Genomic DNA, 17050 nt, shown 5'->3' with positions numbered 1-17050 from the left:
AGTATCAATAAAAGGAAAGACTGATAACAAACAATTGCATAGAATTTCCTGTGCACCAGGCAGTGTTCTAAGAACCCAAGAACTTTGTATATAATATTGAGCTAACAGCCCCTTAAGGCAAGTCTTATATTACCTCCATCCTGCAGATGAGAAAACTGAGGGTCAGAGAGGTAAAATCCCTTGCCCAAGAACACTAAGGTACGGAGTCACAAGGATGGGATTTGCACACACACCTTTGCACCAGAGGTGATATTCTTAACTGTGATCCTACAGTCCTCTCTCATTGGCAGGTCATAGTTCAATCCATCCCATCCCTGAAAGTAGGCACTGTCTTTAGAGGAAGGAGTATACTCAGAGGTAGAGAAATATTACATGCCCCTGAATGCCTTGTCTTCAGATTTCCTAAGACTTGGCCCATATACGCCCAGTGCTTTTTCTGAACAGCACACTTGCAGTTGACGTCTTTTCCAGTTGCCTTTGGGAGCCTTAGAGGAGAACACGGGGTAAGGTAAAGATACCTGAGACTTCTCAGGTGATTCAGTGGTAAAGAATCTGCCTGCTAGTGCAGGAGATGCTGGAGGTGCAGGTTCGATCTCTGGATCAGGAAGATCCCCTAGAGGAGCAAACGGCAACCCACTCCAGTGTTGTTTTCTGGAAAATTCCATGGACAGAGGAGCCTGGTGGACTACATAGTCCATGGGATCACAAAGAGCTGGACACAACAGAGCACATACAAAGGTATCTAGGGAACAGGAGGAAATGATCCTACTAGATTTCTAGTATGTTCTAGACTATCCTCATGACACTCTCAACCAAGAGATGAGGACTATGAAGGTTCCTCAGAACAATAACCTACCTCACAAGCAGCTGACCATCATTCGTTCCTGGGTCTTCCTGATGCCACAGTCGTTGCTGTTAACTGCAATGCGGTGTTGCCTCTTAGAACTTGCTTTGTGGTCTGTTTGTCAATTGTGTGTTGTGTGCTTAGGGCACCATGCAGGGCATGGAAGCAGAGTCAAGCTTGAAGAAGCCATATTAGGTGGATCCAGGTCTGCTGGAGAAGGCAATGGCACCCCACTCCAGTACTCTTGCCTGGAAAATCCCATGGACAGAGGAGCCTGGTAGGCTGCAGCCCATGGGGTCGCTAAGAGTCAGACATGACTGAACGACTTCACTTTCCCTTTTCACTTTCATGCATTGGAGAAGGAAATGGTAACCCACTCCAGTGTTCTTGCCTGGAGAATCCCAGCGACAGGGGAGCCTGGTGGGCTGCTGTCTATGGGGTCGCGCAGAGTTGGGCACGACTGAAGCAACTTAGCAGCAGCAGCAGCAGCAGCAGGTCCGCTGGCATCCTGGAAAGGAACCAGGCTGACTTGGGCTGCCCATGAGGCCAGCCTTTTCCCAGGATAATCTCTGCTGCCTCAAGTTCCTCCCTGTAACTCTGTGCAAAGTTGTAATTGTCAGGCTACGCCTTGTATGAGGCCTACACTCCTCAAAGAGTAAACCTTTCTTCTTACACAGCTCTCCCCACTCCCCCCGCCCCACCACAGGGAAAATTACAATCATTAATCTCAATGAAGAGAAATATCAGACTTTGATTTCCTAACCATGGCTCCCCATTATTCATACTTTAAATATTTGGTAGAGCTAAGATGACAAGTGTGGAAATAAGTTCCCAGGAAAGGGAAGGGCTGGGACCAATGGGAACTGTTTTCTCTTGACTAGGAGGCCCCACTTGAAATATTGATCTACCTGTTGCTTGGCAGATTCAAGATATAATGCAGACTTGACTCTGCCGCTTCCCTAGAAGAGAGCTGATTTCGGGCCTTAGGCCTTTATGGCGGGTGTCTTTGCCCACATGTCTTTCTGCCAGAGCTTCCTTTTCCCACTTTCTCCTCCTGGCAAACTACCGCATATCCTTCAAGGGCCAGCAACAAATTCACTCACTGATACTTTCGGTCAGAACCACATACCAAACGTCCATCCTGGGGAATTCTGTGTGACTTTTCTGGAATCCTGGATTGCATGTTTTCTCTCCCTGCTCTCCATGATCTCCTTGAGGGTAAGAACCAACCAACTCTACCCCAGAGGGTGTAGAGGGTCTGTCACAGCCACTCAGTCCTGGATGGCACAGTTGCTACTCTCATGGTCAAAGGCACTTAGGGTACAACTATCAGCATAAAGAAGGTTTAAAGGACAACAGAATGAAATCAAATAGATTCCTCTTAGGTTGATTTCAGCTTAAAGACCTAACTCCACCTGGTTAGTCACAACATATTACGTTCTTAGTTGAAGGATTTCAGAGAAACACAATACAAGAGTCATTTACAGTTATTTCACCAGAATCTGCAAAAGCAAAGAGGGTAACAGTCATCCGAGTTGACTTGGAGCAGACCTGGAAATAGCAGTGAGTTCCTAAATGACCCAAGGCATTTCAAGACAGCCAAAGTAACCTCGCTGCTCAAAGCAGGGGCACACACTCTGGGAACATTCAATCAACCTTTCTCTGTGCTTCAATTTCCTCCTTCATAACTTGGGCCACCTGATGCAAAGAACTGACTCATTGGAAAAGATCCTGATGCTGGGAAAGACTGAAGGCAGGAGGACAAGGGGACGACAGAGGATGAGATGGTTGGATGGCATCACCGACTTGCTGGACATGAGTTTGAGCAAGCTCCAGGAGTTGGTGATGGACAGGGAGGCCTGGCGTGCTGCAGTCCATGGGGTCACAAAGAGTTGGACACGACTAAGCAACTGAACTGAACTGAACACAGGAATGGCAGTCTCTCTCTCTCTTTCTGTGTGTGTGTGTGTGTCTATCTCTGTTTGTGTGTGTCTCTCTCTCTTTCACACACACAGTCCAAAAGAGCTGATGTCAAGCTTTAACATGATAATATATAGAAAAGCCACTTTCATGACTGGTAAAAATGAAGCTCCAAGAGAATCAAACCAGTATTTATCAAGCATCTGCTCTGACTCAAAGTGTTTCTACTTTCAACACCTCCTTCAGTTTTTATGAGGCCAATTTACCTTTCTTCTCTTCCTCCCGAAGTGATAACTGAAGCTCACTTTTAAGGCTGTGAAATCAGGATTTTTAATCTGGATCTTCTGTCTCTATTCATCTTCTTTCCTGACATAGTAGTACTTACAATAGAAGTATTTCCATGTTAGAGGAATGTTTCCTGGGAGTCTGGAGAGGCAAGTGTATGCCAGACTAAGTCTCTGTCATCTAAGAAATCCTAGTCCAGGGGGTGAACTTGGCATATAACCTTGAGAGGCAGGAGAAGGTGAAGGTCAAGTGTGCCACTCTGGTCTCCCGTCCACCTCTTACAAACTGGGGAGCTAGTGAACAATTGATTTAGCCAGTCCAGTCTCCTCATCTCATAATTGGTGGTACGAATATCCACCTCCAGGGATTTGGGGGGAGAATTAAAAGAGTCAATCCATTCAGTGTAGTTCTTGGCACACAATGAATATTAATGCCAGCTGTCATTAACAACATTAACTATCATTTGCACAGAATAAAAGACAGTTCAAGAGGAAGGAATTGAGAGCTACAGACTGAAGTGTGAGACAAAAGAAGGGGCAGCTATCACAAGCCTAGATATCTATCTGGTTTGAAGGGGGAAGGGACAAATGTTGAATAAGCCCCCGACACAAACCAACAGCCTGGATTGTTCAGGGTCCTCTTCAGTGGGTGTTTGGCTTTATTCAGTTTTATTTATGGTTTGTCAGGGTGCATCTGAAATATTTACTCAATCAGAGTTGCTGATGGGGGCAAGAGCATGATTGAGAGTTAGGTGAAGGTGCCAAAGAGGAGCAGTAATGGAAAACATTACCACAAGGATATGCTTACAAAGTTATTGTTGTTTGGTTTTTGTATTTATTTATTTGGTCACGTTGGATCTTAGTTGCAGCACGCAGGATCTTCATTGCATCATGCAGGGTTTTTTTTGGCCAAGCACAGACTCTGGTTGTAGCACACAGGCTTAGTTGCTTCATGGCATGTGGGATCTTAGTCCCCTGACCAGGGATCAAACCCAGGTCCCCTGCATTGAAAGGCAGATTCTTAACCACTGGACCACCAGGGAAGTTCCAGTACTAGGATACTTGCAAGTTTATATCATTCATTTATAGCCAATAACTCCTTTGAACCTCAAAACAGTGGGTGGAACTAAATGAGGGAAGTCACTAGATACATGGTTTAAAGGTGGGGGAATCAGTAACTCCAGGGAAAGAGGAAAGTAGGAGAGGAACTGGGCAATTATTGGACGATTGGGTAGCATAATTTAACAGAGGGTGTGTAAGTGGCTGCCTGAGCTAGGCCCCGGTGTTACAGAGCTAACTAAACTACTTTGCCTTCCCTCAAGGAACACATTCACAGTCTTGTCAGGCGAGTGTATGCACCTCGGTTCTGTCTCGTCACAACAAAGATTTGGAGTGACGGTCTGATAGGGAAGCACTAACTGAAGATCATCTCAACACAGAGTAGTAGGTACTTTAATAAAGGGATACATAACACATGTAGAATCAAGGCTTCACAGAGGTAAATTAGGATAAAATTTGAGCAAGCGTTGACAGGTGAAGAAAGACAGGGAAGGAGGTTTTCCAGGCATAGGAAACAGCACAAAGAAAGGGGAGGAGGACGGGTCCACACAGAGAAGATGACAAGAACCAGTTCTGGGTCCCTGGAATATAGGATGGGGGGCAGGCCAGGGAGAGGTGGGCCATGTCAAGGAAAGACAGGGGGATTCGCCTTCACCAGAGGCCCTGCGGGACATCCTCAAGAGGTGACATGTTCTGCAGCAGATGATGGGGCACCTCTGGGGAGATGGCCCCTTGATCTGTGGTTTTGAAAGATCATTTTGACAGCAGTGTGGAGGAGGGAAAAGGAGCAAAGCAAGGCATTTAAGTCTGGAGGCAGTGAAAGCAGTATGGAGGCAATGAAGGGGTCCAGGAAAGAACAGATACAAGTCATATCATGGGCCATGGCAGTAGAGATGAACAGAGAAAGATTCCAGGAGGTCAGTCGGCCTTGTGGACTGCCTGGACCTGAAGAGGAGGGCAGGGCCCCTCATTCCTCTCAGACTTCCCACTCTGACTTCCTGACAGTATCACCTTGAAAAGCAGCAATTAGAAGGCTGATTGAAAAGATAATGGGTGCAGATTTCACACCAGATCTCTAAGGACTTAGGAGACAGAGGTGCAAGATGCTGAAGACTGCGTATTTTTCAGCTTTCGACATTGAGAAGATTGTCGTTGGATGCTTTAGAGCTTCCTGTAAAAAATACACTCAGATAGAAAGGTCCGGGCTCCATAAATTCTTAGTCCATTTCTTCAGACTTGAGACATATTTTTTAAAATATGGGGGGGGGGGAAACAGGTGAGGGGAGAACGATATTTTGTGCCAATCATTTTATAAACAACCTGACTTTGCTGATGGGAAAATAGACCTTGAAAAAGTGCAATTCATCAATACAGCAGAGGTCAGACTCCAGTAAATAAAAGAAAATTGCTGTAATTGCTGATAAAATGCAGCTTTTGTCATTTCATTTATGCATTTCAATTGCAATTAGATTAACAAGGATTTCAAGGGGGAGAAATTTCCATTGCAAACTACTTTGCAGATTGAACCAGCAAGGAGTTTCAGAAATAGCTCAGAATCTACAATCATGGGCCCAGAGGGATAGCCAGGGCCAGGTCTTCTATCTCCATAATCCTGGAATTCTATACTGAGAGAAGTGGCTCTGTTCACAGCCCTGATTCCAATGTCACTGGGGAAGGAGATGGTAGGGAACAGTCCAACTGGGGTATAAACATAAGAAAGTGACCATTCTATAGAGAATTTTAAAACAGTGATGGAGCCAGAAATCAGACTGCTTTTTATTAACTCCAAGTTCTGACAATCAATGTTTAGATGAACTACCCCTCCCAAAGTCTCTCTGCTCCCATCACGTTCTTTGCTAAGCCACTGTGTAGGCCAACCACAGGGCTCCAGCATGTGATGACAGACACTATTCACTCATTTATTCACTCGTGAATTCAGTTATCATGAATACACCACCCCCCTAACCCTGATCATTATCCTATGAGGGAGATATTGCAGTTCCAAGTTTACAATGAAAATCCTGAGGCTCAGAGAAGTGAAGAAACTTGCCCGAAGAAATACAAATCATGGGTGAAAAGTTGGAATTGGGATCTAACGCTATTTCAAGTCCCAAGAATGCAGTGTTTCTGCCTTGGCAGCGCTGACAGTAGGTGATTCAAGGGACCCTTGGTCTTTTCCTAGAGGCAGATTCCTGACCACCCTTCAAGAGAAGTTAGCCTTGGGAGTGGGAGGAAGTAGGGCAGGTACTTATTTAAGATCCCAGATATAAGCGACTGCTTTTTGAACCTAACAAGCATGCCCCTCAAGTTTAAATTTGTGTCAACACTTACCATACTATGGAAATGAGATATTTCTACACCAATGGGAAGAAAGAAGGCAAAGGAAGAGAGGAAAAATAGGAAAGTCATTTTCGAAAACGTATTGAAATGTACAGACCTGAATCTCATTTTTTTTAAATGCTACAAGTCACCAGACAAAGATAAGGGTCAGCCAGAAAAGAGCTGCCCTTTGGAATATGAGAAATTCAACTTTGCAGTGTTGCCTGAGCATCAACTTTGTGCCTAGGATGTCAAAGGGCTGGAAACACAGTCCTGATTAAGTCTGGATCCAGCTGGCAGAGCTCATATTCCTAGAGAATTTCTCTGCCTCTTCCACTGCAAGGGATGATGTTCACATGGGTGAGCCCCTCGTCCTCCCCCAAATAAACAGAGTTTTACATACACAGCAAAAAATAATAACAAAGAAAATTCTTTATACAAATTAACTACAGGGTTTCCCTGGTGGCTCACTGGTACAGAATCCACCTGCCAATGCAGGAGACATGGGTTCAATCCCTAATTTGAAAAGATCCCACATGCCACGGGGTAGCAAAGCCCGTGCTCCACACTATTGTGCATGTGCTTTAGAGCCTGGGAGCTGCACCTAGAGAGGAGCCCCTGCTTGCCACAACCAGAGAAATGCCCATACAGCAGCCAAGACCAAGCAGAGCCAAAAGTAATAAATAAATAAAAGTATTTTAAAAATTAACTGCAAAAATCATGCTTCATTCAGTTGAGTTCAGTTCAGTCGCTCGGTCGTGTCCGACTCTTTGCGACCCCATGAACCACAGCACATCAGGCCTCCCTGTCCATCACCAACTCCCAGAGTCCACCCAAACCCATGTCCATCAAGTCGATGATGCCATCCAAGCATCTCATCCTCTGTCGTCCCCTTCTCCTCCTGCCCTCAATCTTTCCCAGCATCAGAGTCTTTTCAAATGAGTCAGCTCTTCGCATCAGGTGGCCAAAGTATTGGAGTTTCAGCTTCAACATCAGTCCTTCCAATGAACACACAGGACTGATCTCCTTTAGGATGGACTGGTTGGATCTCCTTGAAGTCCAAGGGGCTCTCAAGAGTATTCTCCAACACAGTTCAAAAGCATCAATTCTGCGGTGCTCAGCTTTCTTCACCATCCAACTCTCACATCCATACATGACCACTGGAAAAACCATAGCCTTGACTAGATGGACCTTTGTTGGCAAAGTAATGTCTCTGCTTTTTAATATGCTGTCTAGATTGGTCATAACTCTCCTTCCAAGTAGTAAGCGTCTTTTAATTTCATGGCTGCAATCACCATCTGCAGTGATTTTGGAGCCCAGAAAAATAAAGTCAGCCACTGTTTCCACTGTTTGCCCATCTATCTGCCATGAATTGATGGGACCGGATGCCATGATCTTAGTTTTCTGAATGTTGAGCTTTAAGCCAACTTTTTCACTCTCCTCTTTCACTTTCATCAAGAGGCTCTTTAGTTCTTCTTCACTTTCTGCCTTAAGGATGGTGTCATCTGCATATCTGAGGTTATTGATATTTCTCCCGGGAATCTTGATTCTAGCTTGTGCTTCCTCCAGCCCAGTGTTTCTTATGATGTACTCTGCATGTAAGTTGAATATGCAAGGTGACAATATACAGCCTTGACGTACTCCTTTTCCTATTTGGAACCAGTCTGTTGTTCCATGTCCAGTTCTAACTGTTGCTTCCTGACCTGCATACAGGTTTCTCAAGAGGCAGGTCAGGTGGTCTGGTATTACCATCTCTTCAAGAATTTTCCATAGTTTACTGTGATCCACACAGTCAAAGGCTTTCGCATAGTCAGTACAATAATGTTTAATTGTTATCAGAGCATCCATGAGCATCACTCTGTGGATGAGACATTTATAAATGGTTTATGTTCAGTGGCTGGCTCACTATCTATTCACTGCCTGTAACTTTCATAGTTGAGGAAGGCTATGGATACAGGGGAGGGCAAGAGAACGAGAGAGTGTGGACCAAGCACTGCAGAGCCCACAGCCTGATGGGGTGGTTTCCAGCTGAAGAGCGAGGAGAGGCTTCCCAGGGATGGTGGCCCTGAAGATGAACCTTGATGTAACTTTTCCCACACGTAGCTGGGAAAAGAACAAGCTTCAGGTGATAGCTTGACTAGAGGTTTTACCTGATTAAGTTGTATAAACCCCTGCCAATAAGTACCTTTTCTGTTCCGGTTCATGCAGCCAAAAACAAAACCAAAGCTGAGATCAATACAGTGCAAGTTTTTTAAATTTATTATTACTATAATTATTATTATTATTACTAGGGGGCTGCGCTGGGTCTTCTTTGCTGCATGCAAACTTTCTCCAGTTGCTGCAAGTGGGAGCTACTCTTCCTTGGAGTGCATGGGCTTCTCACTGCCGTAGCTTCTCTTGTTGCAGAGCGCAGGCTCTGGGCATGTGAGTTTCAGTATTTGCAGCACATGGGCTCAGTAGTTGTGGTTCCTGGGCTCTAGAGCATAGGCTTGGTAGCTGTGACACAGGGGCTTAGTTACTTCATGGCATGTGGGATTGTCTCAGACCAGGGATCAGACCCACGTCCCCTACATTGGCAGGTGGATGCATAGTCACTGGACAACCAGCGAAGTCCACAGTGCAAATTTTATTCAATGGCCAAAAAGTGGAGAAGCAGGAACTTAGAACTTCGTTCACAGATCCACTTCTCGCCTCGTGGCAGGAGGGATTTGATTTTATTTATTTTTAAAATTTTATAGTTAAAGCAAAATTGCTTTACAATATTCAGTTGGTTTCTGCCATACAACAATGTGAATCAGTCATAATTATATATATATATATATATATATTTCCCCTCCCTCTTGAGCCTCCCTCCCCTCCCCATACCCTACCCCTCTGGGTTATCACAGAGCACCAGGCTGGGCTCCCTGGGATTTATTTTACACATGATGGTGTATATATGTCAATGCTGCTTTCTCAGTTCATCCCACCCTCTCCTGTGGGACACAGCGGGGACTTGATTTTAAAGAGAAAGGGCAGTGGGAGGAGGAGTGAGGCTAATGATGGGGAGTCATAAGCATTAGTTACTGGGGAAGGGCCATGACTCTCTAAGGGAGTGGAGTGCCACCCTCTTTTTATCCTTTTTTTTTCAATCTGCATCTTCTGGTCCTGGTGTGGTCATTTACTACACTAACATAGTAAAATCTGCTTGAAAGTGAGACTCAGAGTCTGCTGGAGGTCAGATTCATCGCCATCTTGGTTCTGATTGGCTTTGTCTAGTTTTTGTTTTTCTCTTTGTATAGCTTCCTTTTGTTGCCTCTGGACCCCGTGACTTAAAGATGTATGTTAATTTCTGTCCAAGGAGGATTGGCAGGCTTTGTGCAAGGATCTGGTGTCATCTCTGGCAACAGAAGCACAAAACGGAGGAAAACAGACAGCAGAAGGCCCAACAGCTAGACCTGTAAAAACAGATGAATTTAGAATAGAATTATACAACAAGCTGGGACTCTGAGTGCCAGCACAGTGCCTAGACACTGCAGTCTCCATAGGACAAAAGCTTCATCCTTCTTAAGCCAGTGTGTGTGTGTGTGTGTGTGTGTGTGTGTGTGTGTGTGTGCGTGAGCATGCACGCGCATGTGCTCAGTCTTGTCCAACTCTCTGCGATCCCATAGACTATAGCCCACTAGCCTCCTATGTCCATGGAATTTTCCAGGCAAGAATACTACAGTGGGTTGCCATTTCCTCCTCCAGAGGATCTTCTTGACCCAGGGATTGAACCCATGTCTCTTGGGTCTCCTGAATTGGCAGGCAGATTTTTTACCACTGTGCCACCTGGGAAGCCCCGCTTAAGCCAGAGCTAACTGAAATTCCCCACTTGTTGAGCCATCCTGCTGTGAGGAGCAGTCTCACTGAAAGGCCACACTGAAGGTGTGAAAATGGGTATTCAAACAGCCAAGATACAAGAACTAGGAAAGCAGTGAAGCTGTAATAAGCACTCAAGTTAACCAGATTTAGAGTCCATGGTCCTTAAATTGCACTAGATCACCTCAAAGTCTCCCTGCAAGTACAAACTTTTTTTTTGCACTTTGCAAATATTGCATTTTTTTTTTTTAAATGAAGGTTTGTGACCACCTTGCATTCAGCAAGTCTACCAGTGCCATTTTTTTCCAACCGCATTTGCTCACTTTGTGTCTGTCCCATCCTGGTAATTTTATTTTTTGCAATATTTCAAGCTTTTCATGTTATTATATTTGTTATGGTTATCTATGATCTGTGATGTTTGATATTACTGCTATGACTTGCTGAAGGTTCAGATGATGGCTAGCATTTTTTAGCAATGAAGTATTTTGAATTAAGATATGTACATTCTTTATTTAGACATAATGCTGTTGCACGCTTAAAAGACTGTAGTTTATACCCAACTGTTATACACACTGAAACCCCCCCCCCAAATTATGTGACTCACTTTATTGTGATATTCATTTCATTGTGGTGGTCTGGAACAGAACTGGTGGTGTCTCTGAGGTCTGCCTGAAGTCAGCTCTCTGGGTCCTGACAGTCTCTTTCACTGACAGTGGTGAGAATCAGGCAACCAAGGCTGAATCTAGCCCTCCCTGGCCAGAATCTGAAGCACTGATGCAACTGATATCAAGGTATCCCATGGTGACATCCTCAAGTCCTCTCCTCCTTGCTATCAAAGACAGAGCCATATCTTTTTCGACTGAAGAGACCTAAGTGATGAGAGTTGCCTAGCTTAGAAGAGTAACCTTAGGTTTACATAACATACGAATACATTTACCACTGTTTCTTACATGTAAGTATTCAATAGAGTTGTAATTATTCATTTATTTAATAAATAAAATTATGAAAAAGATACTATATCAGCAGAGGTGACAGTGAAAATGGTAGCAGAGGGAATTCCAAGAATCCATCCCTCTACAAAAACAGTGAATATCTTTCCAAAATCTATAAGAATCAACTTTATCAGAGCTCAGGAAAGTAATCAAAAGTTTACAGCAGCCATGCAAATGCTGAATCAAGAAATAATAGCAAGGCCTCTCTCACTTTCTGAGACAGTCTGAATTTTGTCTGTGGAGTGTGTATATTCCTGAATAAATCTGCTTTCACTCTAAAAAAAAAAGGTGGGGAGGGGGCAGAAATAACATCTAAAACTTGATATTGAAGGCAGTTTCTGTTGAATCACTAGCTAACCCCTAAGTTATCTGAACAGAATTGAGTGGCCACACAAGACAGATTTTAGAAAATTGGCTCACAATCACTAAGCAAACAGCAACTATAAAAAGATAAGATTTAATAAATGCCAACAAGGATATGGAGAAAAGGGAGCCCTGGCTCCATGTTGGTGGGAATGTAAATTGGTATAGCTACTAAGGAACAGTGTGGAGGCTGAATTTCAACTGAGTGGCTTCTCTGTAGGGGTTCACGGATGGTCAGTCCCTCTACTATTTCATTTTTGAATGTCTACTTTTGCCTTTATAGTTCCACAGTAATTTGATCACAAATAGTCATATTTGGTCCCTTTGTCATTCCCTCAGAATGCTTTAGGCTTCACTCTGTTGCCTTCTGGCATTGGGGGAGATGTCTGAGGTCAGCTTGATTTTCTTCTCTTTGAAGGGGACTGTTTTTTCTCTGTTTAGATGCCAGAAGAATTATTTCTTCATGAGTCAAGTTTGGTAGTAATAAGATATTCTCTGTTGTTTATCAAGAATAAAATGTATTTTCTATTCCACATGTGGGTTCTCCTCAGCAGAGATTATGCCTATTTTTGAATAACTTTGTCCTTCTCTGTCTTCTATCCTTTTTGTCATCTGTCATCATTATTACAGCAAATCTTCTCTCTCTGTCAGAGATACAATTTCCAGCTATATGTTTTTCTTTTGTTTATAATTTATAATTTCTTTTTGTTTATAATTTATAATATTTATAGTAATATTCTAATTATAATATTGTGTTCATCCTTAATTTTCCAAGCATTGTGAACTTCTTTTAATCTTATTATATTGAGTTGCCATCTAGTTTCTCTGTTGAGTTTCTCTGTTGAGTCCTTGTTTTATTGGATTCAGATTCTTGGTAGACTCCTCTGTAGTGCAAAATATGCATTGGAAGCTTTCTTTGTTTCCGGGGATATGTTTTCTTTCAGGTTGGGTTTTTCATTTGTCTTGCAGTTTTCTGTTTGTTTTGTTTTTTGGTAGGAAATGTTCTTTCTTTTATCTGTTTGTCTTCATTTATTTCTAGGTTTGGTGGGGACTATAATTGGTTGCTTACTTGCTCCGGGGTTACTTTTCACCCTTCTATGCTTAACTTGGGCTGTTCAGACTAGACTTTGTATTTCTTTCTGTTTCTATGCAGTACTATTAAACTGTTCTCAAACCCCTTCTGATTACATCTGATATCTCTTCTTCCAGCTCTACATTAATAGCCCTAGTATTGCAATACAAGGCATCTTTTGGTGGTCTCAGGCAGTACTTCCTAACACGTTTCACAGCATGAACATAACATCCTAGAAAAATGATGAGCTGGGGCAGACTGCCCACACTGGCTTCGATACTGAGATTGCAGCAACAGTGAGCAGGGAGTATGAGGCATGTCTCCAGACAACATGCCCACATCCTTCTCTGCTTCTCTCCAGATGGAGGGTGATTAGTGAGAAACCTCAGGTCTTCGCTCAGCCACCTTATCTTCCCAGTCTGGCCTTTGACTGGAGGGGGTTAGGCTAGGAAACTTATCAGCAGGGTAAGCTTTCCCTGAGATTTATGGCATGAGGTGAGAACCATTTTTTTTTAATGCTACTTATGATTTGGTGAGGGAGGGGAAGTGAGCGATTTTTATTTTCCATTGAGCATTTAGTCAAGAGCCAGAGAAAAGCAACTGCTTACCTGTTTTCATTTTGCCATCTCAGACAGAACTTCCTTGTAATTAGTTATGTAAGTGAAAAGACATGGAGAATCTAAATGCTTAGAAAGTTATTTAAGTAAGTAATCCTTAAAATTACTGAATATTAAATAGTCATTAAGTGTATTTTTGAAATTATATGAGAAAATAAAATCTCATGATATAAAAAACAGCAGATTAACAGATACATAGGGTACAACCCATTTATGTTCTTGTTATTCTGGTAGATAGATAGACAGACTCCAAAGAAAAGATTTAATCAGTATACACATTTTTCAAACCTGGAAGGAAATATGCTGAAGTTTTGGAGGCTATTATTCTGGGGAGCTACTTAATCTCTTTGGGCTTCCCTGGTGGCTCAGGTGGTAAAGAATCTGCCTGCAATGCAGGAGACCCAGGTTCGATCCCTACGTTGGGAAAATCCCCTAGAGAAGGGCATGGCAACCCACTCCAGTACTCTTGCCTGGAGAATTCCATGGACAGAGGAGCCTTCCGGGCTACAGTCCATAGGGTAGCAAAGAGTCAGACACGATGGAGCAATAACACTAACACTAACTAACTAACTTAACCTCTTGGGGCTTCTGTTTTATCCAGAGAAACAGAAACTTCTCTAAGTATATTAAACTAAGGGAATTTATTGTAAAGAACTGGATACACAGGAGATGGAGGGCTGAAAAACCAAATGGGGAAGAATGAGGCAACTCAAAGATTAGCCACTGCAAGAAACTGAAGAGCCCACCCCAAGGTCAAAGGGAGTCCCTTGTGTTTCAACAGCCCAGGGGCTGGGGTCTCCCTATGGAAGCTGGATCCAGGGCATACGTGTCTGATGGAAACCAGTGCCAGGGAGTAAAACAGCCTCCACCCTCCACCCTCATGCCAGTGTCTCCCACTGGCCAAACCCAGAAGAAGCCAGTCAGCTGGGGTCAGCACCCTCTGCCTTACAAGAGAGAGGAGAGAAAGTTTCCAGAGATGAATCTGAGGATGAACAGACTCAGATCCCAGCATAACTTCCTCTTCTGTAAAACAGGGATAGAAACCTACCTCGGGCAGTTGTTGAGAGCATAATGGCTGTAAAGCAAGTGTCAGGACTGAGGCTGGCCCAGGTCAGTCCCTCTTGTCTGGGATGGAAGGATGCTCGGGTGCCATGGACCCCAGGAAGGTGTTGGTAACAGCACAGATGCATCAGGGGCAAGGGGGGAGGGTCATTACACACCTGGAGAGCTGTCCTACTGGTGAGCAGGTGAGTGGGGGCCAGGAGCTGAGGCGGGGGCTGCGGGCCACTCAGACTGAGAGAACCCTGGAGCGGGGCGGGGCGCCGTTATCTCTGCACAGTGGGGACGGGCCTGCCGATGCCCACGTGGTGTGTTTAGTCAACTCCATCTTCATACCACCCCCCACCCGACTCCTGCCCAGTCCACCCAGCAGGTGGAACAGCCCTTAGTACCTGCCTACGTGCACATACTGAAGCATCTCAAGCAGAGGCTAAGAGAGCAAACCTGTGAATAGCAAGCATATGCTGCCAGCCCCCACCCCACCCCCAAACCACCACGCCCCTCTGTGTGGGATTTCTCAGTTATTTGCCTCATCCTTTTTTTTTTCCTTTCTCTTGTTCTTTACAACTATGGAATGAAGTGTGGGATCATAGCCGCCAAACAGCCTCCTTATTAGCATCAGAGCTATAGTCAAAACACATTATGCTTGGCTAATACATTTATTTTTTATGTAATGGAAATGCCATCAAAGCATAGTTAATCGGAATTGAGTTAAATCATAATTGGAGCTCTTGTGCACAAGAAAGAGAAATTATTCTTTATTGTTGCAGACTGAAAATGCTCCAATTGTAATTTACTTTTTTTAAGTAAATGGCCATTGTTGGCCAGAGAGGGTGTGCCTGACCCTGGCTCTCAGGATAGTCAGTACCGGGCTACCTTATATCCACAAGTCCACAGGCGCAGTGGTGATGAGAAAACGCACTGACCAGGGTAAGGCTTTTTCCTTCTCTATGAAAGGGGGGTGCTAATATATGCCAGAAAGAGAGGCTTTGGAAATTTTTGGATGGTGCAACCATCTGTACCGAGATTGTGGGGATAGTTATACAAATTTTTTACATATGCTAAAATCTATAAAACTATACACACCAAAAACTCAGTTTTACTGTATATAAATTTATGAAAAAAATTTTGTAAAAACATTTTTAAAAAAGAGAGGTTTTGAGAAGCAAATAAGATGATACAATATGCGTTGCTTGTCTCTGGTTTGTCCTCAGTAAAAGGAGCCCAGACTTGGGTCTGCTTCCTACACCATGACCTGACCACTGTACCAACGACTCCTAAGCTGTCCCAGGGCTCCTAGCCTGGCTACCCAGTGGGAGTACAGGGAAAGCCTTTTATTCTTTTATTTTCTATTTTTTTTTACAATTTTGTTTATCTATTTATTGTTGGCTGTGCTGGGTCTTCATTGCTGTGTACACTTTTCTCTAGTTGCAGTGAGGAGGGGCTACTCCAGGTGCAGTTTGTGGGCTTCTCATTGCAGTGACTTCCTGTGGAGCACAGGCTCTAGCATGCACAGACTTCAGTAGTTGCAGCTCTTGGGCTCAGTTGCGGTTCCCAGGCTCTAGAGCACAGGCCCAACAGATGTGGTGCACAGGCTTAGTTGCTCCACAGCATGTGGGATCATCCTGGATCAGGGATTGAACCGGTGTCCCCTGCATTGGCCGGCAGATTCTTTACCACTGAGCCACCAGGGAAGCCCAGGGAAAGCCTTTTAAAACACAAATAGATACCTGGTCCCCACCCAGGGCCTTCTTATCAAGCTTTCTAGAGGGGACAGGGCGGGCGTGGGGTGGGCGGTCTGGGACACTGCAGCATCTTTTGTAAGCTCCTGGGTTCTGATGACAGCCAGGATTGAGAATCACCAGACTAGATCTCAGTACTTCTCCTAGTAAGGAGATCAACCATACCTGTATTTGTCTCCAACAGAGCAGGTTAAAACAGACCAAGCCTGTAGCTTCTGAGAGACCTAGAGAACTGTCTCAGAAATGGAAGAGCTCAAACCAAGAGCTCTTGCACGCATGTGCACCACACATGCACTCACACACATATGTACCACATATTTACTCGCATAGATATGCACCCGCACACATGTATACACATATGCACCCCACACGTGCACACACATGCGTGCACATACACATACACACATATACACACTTGCACACACACATACATGCACACAGAAGAGTTTCCACTACTGAACTGCATGGCTCTTGATCACTGTAGGAAGCAAATGGCATCCACCTCTACCTCTGGGGATGCCTCCCCTCCCAAGTCATGTTTTGGGGTTATTTTTCTTCCCATCCTCCGTGTCACATGTAGAAGTGAGAATCTTTAACGTCACCCTGTAATGAGGGTGGAAATCATGTACTGGGAGATGAGTCTGATGAACCCAGTGGTTCCCACCCTCAGCAATGATCCCTGATCCAGAACAGCCCCACACAGATGCTTCCTCTGCCCTGCCCTTCCAGAACTTCCAGGCTCAAGGTCACACACAGGAGGGAAAGGAACAGAAGCTCAGGTTTCAGGGGACCTTGGAGGGACCTTGAGCTCTCTCAGCAGTCTCGCTAAGAGCAAGGCCATCTGGAAGTAACAAGGGATGTTGTAGCAGAATTATCACCTCCTGAGGTCCTGTAAGTCAGACAAATCCATGACCCGTCAGCATAGACATCATCGTTTTC

The sequence above is a fragment of the Giraffa tippelskirchi genome, chromosome 10, assembly GCF_054371585.1.
Source record: "Giraffa tippelskirchi isolate mGirTip1 chromosome 10, T2T-mGirTip1v1.2.pri, whole genome shotgun sequence".
Lineage (NCBI taxonomy): Eukaryota > Metazoa > Chordata > Mammalia > Artiodactyla > Giraffidae > Giraffa > Giraffa tippelskirchi.
This window is presented reverse-complemented; position numbering follows the sequence as displayed.